Genomic DNA, 13,514 nt, shown 5'->3' with positions numbered 1-13,514 from the left:
TGGCCATTTGGATTTTCTGCTTTGTGAAGAGTTTATTCGAGTCTTTTACTTGTTTTTAAATAATGTTGTGTCTAGTTCTTATAGAGTTCTTATAGATTTCAGAAAATGTCTTTATATATAATTTTAGATAAAAGTCTAAAGCTATGTGTGTTGAAAATGTCTTCTCTCAATTTTTGAATTTTTTTCTTTTTCTCTTTATGGGTTTTTCCATGAGAGTTTTTCACTTTAATGTATTTGGATTTATCAATGCTTTTCTTAAAGATTAATGATTTTTGGCCATTCTAACTGGTGTAAGGTGATATCTCAATGTGGTTTTAATTTGAATTATCACCTTACACCAGTTAGAATGGCCAAAATTAACAAAACAGGAAACAACATGTGTTGGAGAGGATGTGGAGAAAGGGGAACCCTCTTACACTGTTGGTGGGAATGCAAGTTGGTGCAGCCTCTTTGGAGAACAGTGTGGAGATTCTTCAAGAAATTAAAAATAGAGCTTCCCTATGACCCTGCAATTGCACTCCTGGGTATTTACCCCAAAGACACAGATGTCATGAAAAGAAGGGCCATCTGTACCCCAATGTTTATAGCAGCAATGGCCACAGTCGCCAAACTATGGAAAGAACCAAGATGCCCTTCAACGGATGAATGGATAAGGAAGATGTGGTCCATATACACTATGGAGTATTATGCCTCCATCAGAAAGGATGAATACCCAACTTTTGTAGCAACAGGGATGGGACTGGAAGAGATTATGCTGAGTGAAATAAGTCAAGCAGAGAGAGTCAATTATCCTATGGTTTCACTTATTTGTGGAGCATAACAAATAGCATGGGGGACAAGGGGCGTTAGAGAGGAGAAGGGAATTTGGGTAAATTGGAAGGGGAGGTGAACCATGAGAGACTATGGACTCTGAAAAACAATCTGAGGGGTTTGAAGTGGCGGGGGGTGGGAGGTTGGGGTACCAGGTGGTGGGTATTATAGAGGGCACAGCTTGCATGGAGCACTGGGTGTGGTGAAAAAATAATGAATAATGTTTTTCTGAAAATAAATTAATTGAAAAAAAAATAATGTTTCAACTAATGCTAATAAAAGAAAGTTACCTGGAAAAAAAAAGATTAATGATCTTTGTGTCTTATTTAAGACATCAACTATGTATTATCAACAATAGCCAAACCATGGAAATAACCCACATGTTCATCAACTGATCAATGTATAAACAAGTTGTGGCATGTATATATATACATATACATATATATATATATATATATATATATATATGCATATATATATATATACATATACATATATATACATATATATATGTATATGTATATATATAACGGAATGAATAATACGAATGAATAAATGAATGAAAAGAATGAAATCTTGCCGCTTGCAATGACGTGGATGGTGCTAGAGTGTATGTGACATAGCAAGAAGGCAGAAAAGACCTCTCACCAGCCAAGGAATCAGCTGGCACGTTGATTTTGGACTTCTAACCTCCAGAACTGTGGGAAATTAAATTCTGTTGTTTAAACCACCCAGACTGTGTACTTTGTTCTGGTGTCCCAAGCAGAATAATGTAATATCCTTCCTTACCAGGAGAAAATGTCTCCCTGTATTAACTTTTTAAGGTTTTAGATCTTTTCCTGTCATGTTTACATCTTTAGTCTACCTGGATATACTGTTTTTATAAGTGAAGCATGGTTAAATATTTTTCTATAGCTAATCAGTATATTCAGCATTTGTAGAAAATTTTTTCTTTTTTCACTAGGCTACCAATGCCAACTGGGTCATAAAATAATTTCCAACCACAGCGTGTTTGTTTATCAGCTCTATCTTTAGTCCTTTGATCTACGATTCCCCATATAAAATTATTTGATCTTAACCTACCAAACCTGTAAAATAACTACTAGACCCCCACATCGTTTTTATTCAGCAGTATCTTGGCTGTTTGTAGGCATTTATATTTCTTTTTTTTCCAAGTTATTTATTTTCAGAAAAACAGTATTCATTATTTTTTCACCACACCCAGTGCTCCATGCAAGCCGTGCCCTCAATAATACCCACCACCTGATACCCCAACCTCCCACCCCCCCGCCACTTCAAACCCCTCAGACTGTTTTTCAGAGTCCATAGTCTCTCATGGTTCACCTCCCCTTCCAATTTACCCAAATTCCCTTCTCCTCTCTAACGCCCCTTGTCTTCCATGCTATTAGTTATGCTCCACAAATAAGTGAAACCATAGGATAATTGACTCTCTCTGCTTGACTTATTTCACTCAGCATTATCTCTTCCAGTGCCGTCCATGTTGCTACAAAAGTTGGGTATTCATCCTTTCTGATGGAGGCATAATACTCCATAGTGTATATGGACCACATCTTCCTTATCCATTCATCCGTTGAAGGGCATCTTGGTTCTTTCCATAGTTTGGCGACTGTGGCCATTGCTGCTATAAACATTGGGGTACAGATGGCCCTTCTTTTCACGACATCTGTATCTTTGGGGTAAATACCCAGGAGTGCAATTGCAGGGTCATAGGGAAGCTCTATTTTTAATTTCTTGAGGAATCTCCACACTGTTCTCCAAAGAGGCTGCACCAACTTGCATTCCCACCAACAGTGTAAGAGGGTACCCCTTTCTCCACATCCTCTCCAACACATGTTGTTTCCTGTCTTGTTAATTTTGGCCATTCTAACTGGTGTAAGGTGATATCTCAATGTGGTTTTAATTTGAATCTCCCTGAGGGCTAATGATGATGAGCATTTTTTCATGTGTCTGATAGCCATTTGTATGTCTTGATTGGAGAAGTGTCTGTTCATATCTTCTGCCCATTTTTTGATGTATTTGTCTGTTTCATGTGGGTTGAGTTTGAGGAGTTCATTATAGATCCTTGATATCAACCTTTTGTCTGTACTGTCATTTGCAAATATCTTCTCCCATTCCGTGGGTTGCCTCTTTGTTTTTTTGACTGTTTCCTTTGGTGTGCAGAAGCTTTTGATTTTGATGAAGTCCCAGAAGTTTATTTTTGCTTTTGTTTCCTTTGCCTTTGGAGACATATCTTGAAAGAAGTTGCTGTGGCTGATATCAAAGAGATTACTGCCTATGTTCTCCTCTAAGATTCTGATGGATTCCTGTCTCACATTGAGGTCTTTTATCCATTTTGAGTTTTGTATTTACCCCAAAGATACAGATGTCATGAAAAGAAGGGCCATCTGTACCCCAATGTTTATAGTAGCAATGGCCACAGTCGCCAAACTATGGAAAGAACCAAGATGCCCTTCAACGGATGAATGGATAAGGAAGATGTGGTCCATATACACTATGGAGTATTATGCCTCCATCAGAAAGGATGAATACCCAACTTTTGTAGCAACATGGACGGGACTGGAAGAGATGATGCTGAGTGAAATAAGTCAAGCAGAGAGAGTCAATTATCATATGGTTTCACTTATTTGTGGAGCATAACAAATAGCATGGAGGACAAGGGGCGTTAGAGAGGAGAAGGGAATTTGGGTAAATTGGAAGGGGAGGTGAACCATGAGAGACTATGGACTCTGAAAAACAGTCTGAGGGGTTTGAAGTGGCGGGGGGGTGGGAGGTTGGGGTATCAGGTGGTGGGTATTATAGAGGGCACGGCTTGCATGGAGCACTGGGTGTGGTGAAAAAATAATGAAAATAAATAAATTGGGAAAAAAAATATATCCTGGATATCTACCTTTTGTCTGTACTGTCATTTGCAAATATCTTCTCCCATTCCGTGGGTTGCCTCTTTGTTTTTTTCACTGTTACCTTTTCTTATACACTAACAATGAAAATACAGAAAGGGAAATTAGAGAATCGATTTCATTTACTATAGCACCAAGAACCATAAGATACCTGGGAATAAACCTAACCAAAGAGGTAAAGGATCTGTACTAGAGGTACTACAGAACACTCATGAAAGAAATTGAAGAAGACACAAATAGATGGAAGACCATTCCATGCTCTTGGATCGGAAGAATAAACATTGTTAAAATGTCTATACTGCCTAGAGCAATCTATACTTTTAATGCCATTCCGATCAAAATTCCAGCGGCATTCTTCAAAGAGCTGGAGCAAATAATTCTAAAATTTGTATGGAATCAGAAAAGACCCCGAATCGCTAAGGAAATGTTGAAAAACAGAAATAAAGCTGGCGGCATCACCTTACCTGATTTCAAGCTTTATTACAAAGCTGTGATCACCAAGACAGCATGGTACTGGCATAAAAACAGACACATAGACCAGTGGAACAGAGTAGAGAGCCCAGATATGGACCCTCAACTCTATGGTCAATTAATCTTCGACAAAGCAGGAAAAAATATACAGTGGAAAAAAGACAGTCTCTTCAATAAATGGTGCTGGGAAAACTGGACAGCTATATGTAGAAGAATGAAACTCGACCATTCTCTTACACCGTACACAAAGATCAACTCAAAATGGATAAAAGACCTCAATGTGAGACAGGAATCCATCAGAATCTTAGAGGAGAACATAGGCAGTAATCTCTTTGATATCAGCCACAGCAACTTCTTTCAAGATACGTCTCCAAAGGCAAAGGAAACAAAAGCGAAAATAAACTTCTGGGACTTCATCAAAATCAAAACCTTCTGCACAGCAAAGGAAACAGTCAAAAAAACAAAGAGGCAACCCACGGAATGGAGAAGATATTTGCATATGACAGTACAGACAAAAGGTTGATATCAAGGATCTATAATGAACTCCTCAAACTCAACCCACACGAAACAGACAAACACATCAAAAAATGGGCAGAAGATATGAACAGACACTTCTCCAATCAAGACATACAAATGGCTATCAGACACATGAAAAAATGCTCATCATCATTAGCCCTCAGGGAGATTCAAATTAAAACCATATTGAGATATCACCTTACACCAGTTAGAATGGCCAAAATTAACAAAACAGGAAACAACATGTGTTGGAGAGGATGTGGAGAAAGGGGAACCCTCTTACACTGTTGGTGGGAATGCAAGTTGGTGCAGCCTCTTTGGAGAACAGTGTGGAGATTCCTCAAGAAATTAAAAATAGAGCTTCCCTATGACCCTGCAATTGCACTCCTGGGTATTTACCCCAAAGATACAGATGTCGTGAAAAGAAGGGCCATCTGTACCCCAATGTTTATAGCAGCAATGGCCACAGTCGCCAAACTATGGAAAGAACCAAGATGCCCTTCAACGGATGAATGGATAAGGAAGATGTGGTCCATATACACTATGGAGTATTATGCCTCCATCAGAAAGGACGAATATCCAACTTTTGTAGCAACATGGACGGGACTGGAAGTGATTATGCTGAGTGAAATAAGTCAAGCAGAGAGAGTCAATTATCATATGGTTTCACTCATTTGTGGAGCATAACAAATAGCATGGAGGACAAGGGGCGTTAGAGAGGAGTAGGGATTTTGGGTAAATTGGAAGGGGAGGTGAACCATGAGAGACTATGGACTCTGAAAAACAGTCTGAGGGGTTTGAAGTGGCGGGGTGGGTGGGAGGTTGGGGTACCAGGTGGTGGGTATTATAGAGGGCACAGCTTGCATGGAGCACTGGGTGTGGTGAAAAAATAATGAATACTGTTTTTCTGAAAATAAATAAATTGGGAAAAAAAATACATTTTGAAATGGGCACCTGGGTGGCTCAGTCATTAATCATCTGCCTTCAGCTCAGGTCATGATCCTGGGGTCCTCAGATGGAATCCCAGTCTGTGGGAAGCCTGCTTCTCCCTCTGCCAGTGACCCTCCTTGTATTCCCTTTACTGCTGTTTCTCTCTTGGTCAAATAAATAAAATCTTTTTTAAAAAATGCATTTTGAAATATGTTTGCCCAGAGAGTTTTCCCTCCAGAACTCATTGAGTGTGTTTGTACAGCAGGAGGTGGACTTGAGAGGCTGTCGATTCTGGAGGCCATATTTGACTTCGACTGTAGATGGTTTCCGATGCCCTCCAGAATTCTGGGGCCTACCTGTATGGACAAAGGTGAGAAACTAAGGCTTCTCTTAAGCCACATCACTTCCTCCTGTCTTTAGAGCTAGGATAGAGGACATTGAATAAAAGCCACCCCAAAATATCCTAATTCCTGGAATTTGCAAATGCAACCTTATTTGGAAAAAGGAACTTCGCAGATGTGATTAAGTCAAAGATCCTGAGATAGAAAGATTGTTGCATATTACCCAGGTGACCCTCAGTGCAATCACTGAATCCCTATAATGTAGAAGCAGAGAGAGATCTCAGGTAGCACACAGAGGAGAAGATGGTGGGAAGGTAGAGAAGAGACTGGAGTGATGTAACCACAAATTCAGGATTGCTGGGTGGCCACCAGGAGCTGCACTGGGGCAAACAATGACTCTCCTTTAGAGCCCTGGAGAACTCAGTTCTGCTGAATTTCAATCATCTGGACTCCAACTGTAAGAGAATACATTTCCAAGTTGGTGGTAATTTGTTCTACAGCAGGCTTAGAAAACTGCTACAGGGGGTGAGGGCAGACAGGTGCCCAGTCCTACAAGGCCCACGCCAGCCCCATACAATGGCCTAGGAACCACAGCAAGGGCCTTGTCCTTCAGGTCTAGCTGTTCAAGGACGCTTCAACAATTTCTCCAATTCTTCAGCTAACCCCACATCTTCATCTTGCCTTGCACGCCATTCAGTGATTTATGGAGAAGTTGCTGTGCACGGGGTCCTGTGCTAAGTATGGAGAAGCAAAAAGATCTCAAGAAACTCACAATAAAGACTCCTTAGGGTAGAGATCAGCCCCAGAAGCATCTCTGCTGACTGGGGTTGCCTCTGCCCAAGTCAAGTTGCTTGATAGAGAACTCGGACTGCTCTACCAAGTGGTCTAGCATTGTGGAATTCAGGAAAGGTGGTGGACAGAAACCACAGTCCATTCTTCCTGACTCCCCTCGGCCTCCACTGTGTTACCTTGCACAAAGCACTCCTTCTGTGCCAGGTGTTGTGCTATCATTTGGCCCAACCTGGAACCTGGACTTGGGGAAATGCCACTTTTAGTCCCTCAGGACGGCTTGGCTGGGTTGCAAAAGGGTACATGGCTCCTTCCTACTGCTGTGGGTGGAACAGGTATCATAGTTTTTGCCATTGTGATATGAGTCAGCAGTACCTGTGGGCCCTGTGTCTCACCATCTGTGAACCATTGATCTTTGCTTATCATGTACAAAACTCAGCTAAAATATCCGGGGTTTTCCCCAAACTGCGTCAGAGCATGAATGATGTTGGTGAGGGGAGTTACCCAGGTATGAATTCAGGCATCGGCAGGTATTTCTAAGAGATAAAATTTGTGAGGCAAAAAGGTTGGATTCATGGGCCATGAGGCAAAATTTAGAGGAATATGTAGCCATTTTAAATTGTATCCAAACTGAAAAGTAGCAGTGACATGAGTACGAGTGTCCTCCACACTGGGAGCTCTTACTTTCCTTCAAGTTTCTGAGAGGAACTTCCACATACCTCCAGGATGGGGAGCAGTAGGGGGAAGAACAGATCTGGTCCTCTTTGCCCATCCCTCACTGCCCCTACCTGGAGTTGTGCCCCATCTCTCTGTTGTGTTCTTGGGATGGTCTGCACTCCACAGTAAATGTGTTTGTGGTGGTGGACCTCTGCAGTAAGTTGATCAACTGGGTCTGTTTTTGTCAGGCCCATTGGGTCTTTGCCTCTTCTATTGAAACAGAATATGATCCTCACTGCAGGTGGCCCTCCTGGCATGATCTCAACCAGCAGAAATAAACCATGGTGGCCCCTTCACAATTCTGTCCCTGAAATGAAATGCCTCTTGCTATCACTGTGTGGAAGAAAGCACAAAGGATCAAGTGATGTGGGGCAACCATTCTAGACAATATACAGATAAAAGGGGTTATTCTTTTTTTTTTTAACCTAACATTGCACTCTTCCAATAACTAAATGTTTGTGCAGGAACCACAGTAGAATGCTGAGTGAAATAAGTCAAGCTGAGAAAGACAATTATCATATGGTTTCACTCTTACATGGAACATAATGAATCATGAAAGGACCACAGGGGAAGGGAGGGAAAACCGAATGAGGAGAAGTCAGAGAGGGAGACAAACGATGAGAGACTCGGGACTCTGGGAAACAAAGGGGAGGGAGTGGGGAGATGGGATAGCTGGGTGATTGGTATTAAAGAGGGCACGTATTGGGGTGAGCACTGAGTGTTATACACAACTAATTAATTGTGGAACACTACATCAAAAACTAATGATGTACTATATGCTGGCTAACTGACCATAATAATAAAAAAAGAATTAAGCAGTCTACTTTCTTTTTTTAAAGCGTCTAAGTGTGTTTTAAGTTGTTTCTACTATAAATTACATCATATTATAGCTTTGTAGATAGCTTCCTTTCCCTCCTGCATTTTGGATTATTACCTTAAGTTAGATTTCCAACAGGTGGGCCCAAGGTTCTCCCCCACACTTTATATGTATATTTATATTATATATATAGACACTCCCAGGTTACTTTTAGCTGAGCTCCTGTGCTCCTTTGCACAGATACTGTATTGCAGAGTGGAGACAACAAACAAAGACTTCCCTGGTTGCCTTGGTGGTTTTCCTGCTGCCTTCTGTTCTCAGCATATTCTCTGACTTTCTTAACACATACTTGTGCAAGTTTTCTCCCAGGTCACCACACTCATGGAATGGTGGTAGCCCCTGTTTGCTCCCACTCCACATTTGCAGTGAAAATATAGGGAGAGGAGTAAACTCAAGAATGAAGATTAGAGGACCACCTGGGATGTGCTCCACCTTCATGCTGATACCTCACTTTCTTCCTCAGAAGCTTCCAGAAGGAAACCACAATCCTCATTCTACATATAAAGAAGCTAAGAGTGGGAGACCGATGGGCTGTGAGACTGATTGCATTCTAGAATTAAACAGCAATGATACTGACAATTTCCATCACTCCCATACTTTCTTTCTCCCAGATTCCCCTTCTTCTGACATCACAAAGAATACATCCATTCATAACAGGCTTCCCTGCCCCCTAATCTGGCAAGACCACTTGCATCAGTTAGTTTTTATCCACAACAATGCTGCTTAACAAACAATGAAACAAGCCTCAGCTGTATTTAATGACAAGTGTTTATTGCTCATACATCCATGGTGGGCAGCTAGGCAGCCCTGTTGATCTTGGATGGGCTCACCTGCACATTGAGCTCATGGAGTTGGCTGGCAGATCTAGGTTGGTCTTGGCTAGGATGAGTGAAGTAACTTCCTTCTCCTCCAGTTGACTATCTGGGGCATATTTTCATGGTATTAGAGAGTTACAAGAATGAGCATGTGCCTCAGGTCTCTACTTGCTCCATGAAACACTGGGACCATGAATGCAAGGAATCTATTGCATCTTTGTTTGCAGGGAGTTTCTGGAACTTTTATAACGACTTGTTTGCAGGTAGAGAGTTTCTGGAACTTTTATAACTCCCTCCCAACATCTAGGGACTTGTTCACTCCCTTGGGCCCTGGGTAATTCATTTAGGGTGAGCCTCCAAAATCTTTCTTTTTGGAAGAGTTAACCTTCAGAACTATTAAGGCTTGGTTTTGACCCAACACACACTAGAACGCAAGGGCTCTAATATTTGCCAATTTTAAGATAATGAAGTTAAAAGTTGGGACTGTGATCTCTTGGGCCTGCATTTGAAGTCTAGCCTCCGGTTAACTACTTGGGCGACCACTGTCACATCACCTCCCTTCTCTGAGCTTCAGTTTCTCAAACAAAAGTGATAATAACTCTCATGCATAGTCTTCATGAGACTAATTGAGGATGAAGTATACAAAGGAACTGGCATATAAAAACACCCGATAACTGGGAGCTATCAAATCAGTCTCTACTCTTATAGTTGTGCCAGCAACCCAACTGAAATTAGCTGATGCCTAAAAGGGTGAAGCTGGGGTGGGGGGGCGGTGGACACTAATGAATCACACAACTGTAATTCCAAGAACACAAACAATTTCATCAGAATTATATATTTTCTCATTTCTTGGCCATAATTTTCGCTGCTTGGTTTCATCCTTCATCCATAGTTTTCTGCCACGTGGGGGCACAAGATGTGAGATTCTCTAAATCAGTCATGACCATGGCTGAGAAAATGAAACATTCTCCTTGACCAGACAAGAGTCAAGGAGGCTTCCTTTCTTTTAATGGTGTGCGTGCGTGTGTGCATATGTATGTGAGTGTGTCTGTGTGTGTGTGTGTGAGAGAGAGAGTGATTGGCAGCCCAATGGGTAATGCATGGAATGGGAGCTAGATGGATGTCCCTTTATCTAAAGATTCATCTAAAAAAAGGAAGTTGACAGACATAAGCAACATGGCCATTATATTATTACTATGCTCACCATAGGATGAAAAGGGGAACATTTCATAATGATGGTATTTTCAATGTACAGCATGTAAGTAAAGAAATAAGTTACAGAAATGATCACTGCTACCACTATAATTCAAATATATATGTATATACACACACACACCCACCACACTTGGGCATGCCATATGTCATGAAGGAGAGCCAGTGCAGGTAGAAATTATACAACTACAATATAATGATAAAATTGTCATCTTACTTCAATATAGTTTTCAGTTAAAAAATTTAATAGACTTTATTTCTTAGGGAAGTTCTAGATATGCAGACAGTTTAGGTAGAAAATACAGAACGTCCCTTATACACCCTGTATTTGTCTGTTTAAGCCACCATTAAAAACAACAACAACAACACAAGCTGGGTGGCTTAGATGATAGAAATGTATTTGCTCACAGTTCTAGAAGGTAGACATTCAAGCTCAAGGTGTTGACAAATTGGTTTCCTGGTAAGAGTCTTTTCCTGGCTTATAGATGGCCACCTTCGTGCTGTGTCCTCACATGGTCTTTTCTCTGTACGCATGCAGTCAGAAGGTTCTGGTAACTCTTCCTCTTTTTTTTTTTAATTTTTTTTAACATTTAATTTATTTATTTAACAAAAAGAGAAAGAGCATAAGCAAGGATAGGGGAACGGCAGAAGGAGAAGGAAAAGCAGACTCCCTGTTGAGAAGAAAGCACAATATGGGGCTCCATCCCAGGACCCCGATATCATAACCTGAGCCAAAGGCAGACACTTAACTGACTGAGCCACCCAGGCAACCCATATCTTCCTCTTCTTAAAGGAACACCAATCCTATCAGATCCAGGCCCCATCCTTACGACCTGATTGGATTTCAATTACATCTCTAAAGGCAAACACCATCACACTGGGTGTCAAGGGCTTCAGCATATGAATTTGGTGGGGAGACAATTCAGTCCATAATACCAATTCCCCCTCCTACACAGTTTCTCCTGTTATTAACATTTTGCATTAGGGAGGTACATTTGTTACAATCGATGAGTCAACATTGATAGATTATCATTAATTGAAGCCCATAGTTTATATTAGGGTTCATTCTGCGTTGTACGTTCTCTGGTTTTTGACAAATGCAAAAATGATGTGTGTCCCCCACTACATTTCATACAAAATAGTTTCACCACCCTAAAAATGTCCTGTATTCCACCTACTCATTCCCCTCCCCCTGAACCCCTGGAAACCACTTACCTCTTTTTACTGTCTCTATAGTTTTGCCTGTTCCAGAATATTATATAGCTGCAATCAGATAAGATGTAGCCTCTTCAGATGGGCTTCTTTCACTTAGCAATACAGACATAAAGTGTCCTGGGTGGGGAGGCTTGATAGCTCTTTTTTTTTTTTAAGATTTATTTATTTATTTATTTATTTATTTGACAGACAGAGATCACAGTAGGCAGAGAAGCAGGCAGGGAGAGAGGAAGGGAAGCAGGCTCCCTGCTGAGCAGAGAGCTCGATGCCCAGGACCCTGGGATCATGACCTGAACCGAAGGCAGAGGCTTTAACCCACTGAGCCACCCAGGCACCCTTGATAGCTCTTTTTTCAAATCACTGAATAATATTTCATTGTGTACATTACCACAGCTCATTTATCCATTCCTTGACTGAAGGTTATATTGCCTGCTTCCAATTTGGGGCAATTATGAATAAAGCTGTTATAAATATTCATGCTAGGGTTTTGTGTGTATATGTTTTCAACTCATTTGAGTAAATACCCAGGAGCATGATTACTGGATTATATGGTAAATCTATTACAACTTTATTAAAAAAATTACCAATCTTTAGGGCACCTAGGTGGCTCAGTGGGTTAAGCCTCTGCCTTAGGCTCGGGTCATGATCCCAGGGTCCTGAAATCGAGCCCCGCATCAGGCTCTCTGCTCATCAGGAAGTCTGCTTCCTCCTCTCTCTCTGCCTGCTTCTCTGCCTACTTGTGATCGCCGTCTGTCAAATAACTAAAATCTTTAGGAAAAAAGAAGCCTTTAAAAAAATTACCAATCTGCCCAAAAGAAAGTTGCCGAACTGTCTTCCAAAGTAGCGGTACAATTTTGCATTCCCACCAGCAATAAATGAGAGTTCCTCCTGCTCTGCATCCTCTTTAGCATTTGGTGTTGTCCGTGTTTTGGACTTTAGCCATTCTAATAATCAGGCAGTGGTATCTCTCTGTTGTTTTAATTTACGATTCCCTAATGACAATGATAAGGTGGCGAGCATATTTTCATATGCTCACTAGCCATCTGTATGTGTTCTTGGGTGAGAACAATTTTTTTAAACTTTTTAAATAACAGTGGGATGGTAGATCCACCCCTATTCTGCCACTCACCACAAACAGATAAGATACCACCCTCGAGAGAGGAGCTCTTGCTCACTGGGCTGCAGACACAGAGGGCAGATTCTGAGAAGAATTAACAACACTGAAATCTCCAGAACAAAGGCTCTAATTAAGGTATGTATTCATTAGCATCCTTGGGGAAGAAGGATAGAAGTAAGCAGGAACACTTTTATGTCCTTGGGAAAAAAGCAAAGGAAAGGCAAATATTTCAGAAGCCTGGCAGAAGAGGTGAATATATATAGATATTTTTAAATCTTTGCTTGTCCTGAGTGCACAAACCTGCAGATATCTTAGTGGCCAGTCCTGGACCTGACTGAGGAAAGCAAGCCATGCCATTTTCTCTGCAGGACGCTGGGAGGGAGTGAAAGCTCCTACAAGAGTGCAAAGTTTGTTAAGAAAATACCTCTTATCACCAGGCATCTGAGAGGAGTCTGTCCTTAGGCTGGTTACAAGGCTTCTATCAGACAAACCGTTACACAGCTACAAGGTAGTCGAGAACTTGAAAGTCAGGTGGCTCAACTTCTAAAAGATTGGTTTGCTTTTGCTCTCCCCACAAAAGCAGCTAAATATGGAAGAGGAAAAAGGGTTCAGAGCAGAAGTAGTTTGCTCTACAGCCTCCCTCTCTGTAACTTTAGTCAATGGACTTACAGTCTCTGGGATTCAGATTCAACCCTAATTCCAGAAACAGAAAGGAAGTAGGAGGACCTGCTTCCCAGGGATTCAAGAGAAATGAATGAAAGAATGCATCTAAAACACCTTGTCTGC

Source organism: Neovison vison, chromosome 6, assembly GCF_020171115.1.
Source record: "Neovison vison isolate M4711 chromosome 6, ASM_NN_V1, whole genome shotgun sequence".
NCBI lineage: Eukaryota > Metazoa > Chordata > Mammalia > Carnivora > Mustelidae > Neogale > Neogale vison.
The sequence above is the reverse complement of the archived record's forward strand: the minus strand, read 5'-3'. Positions refer to the sequence as shown.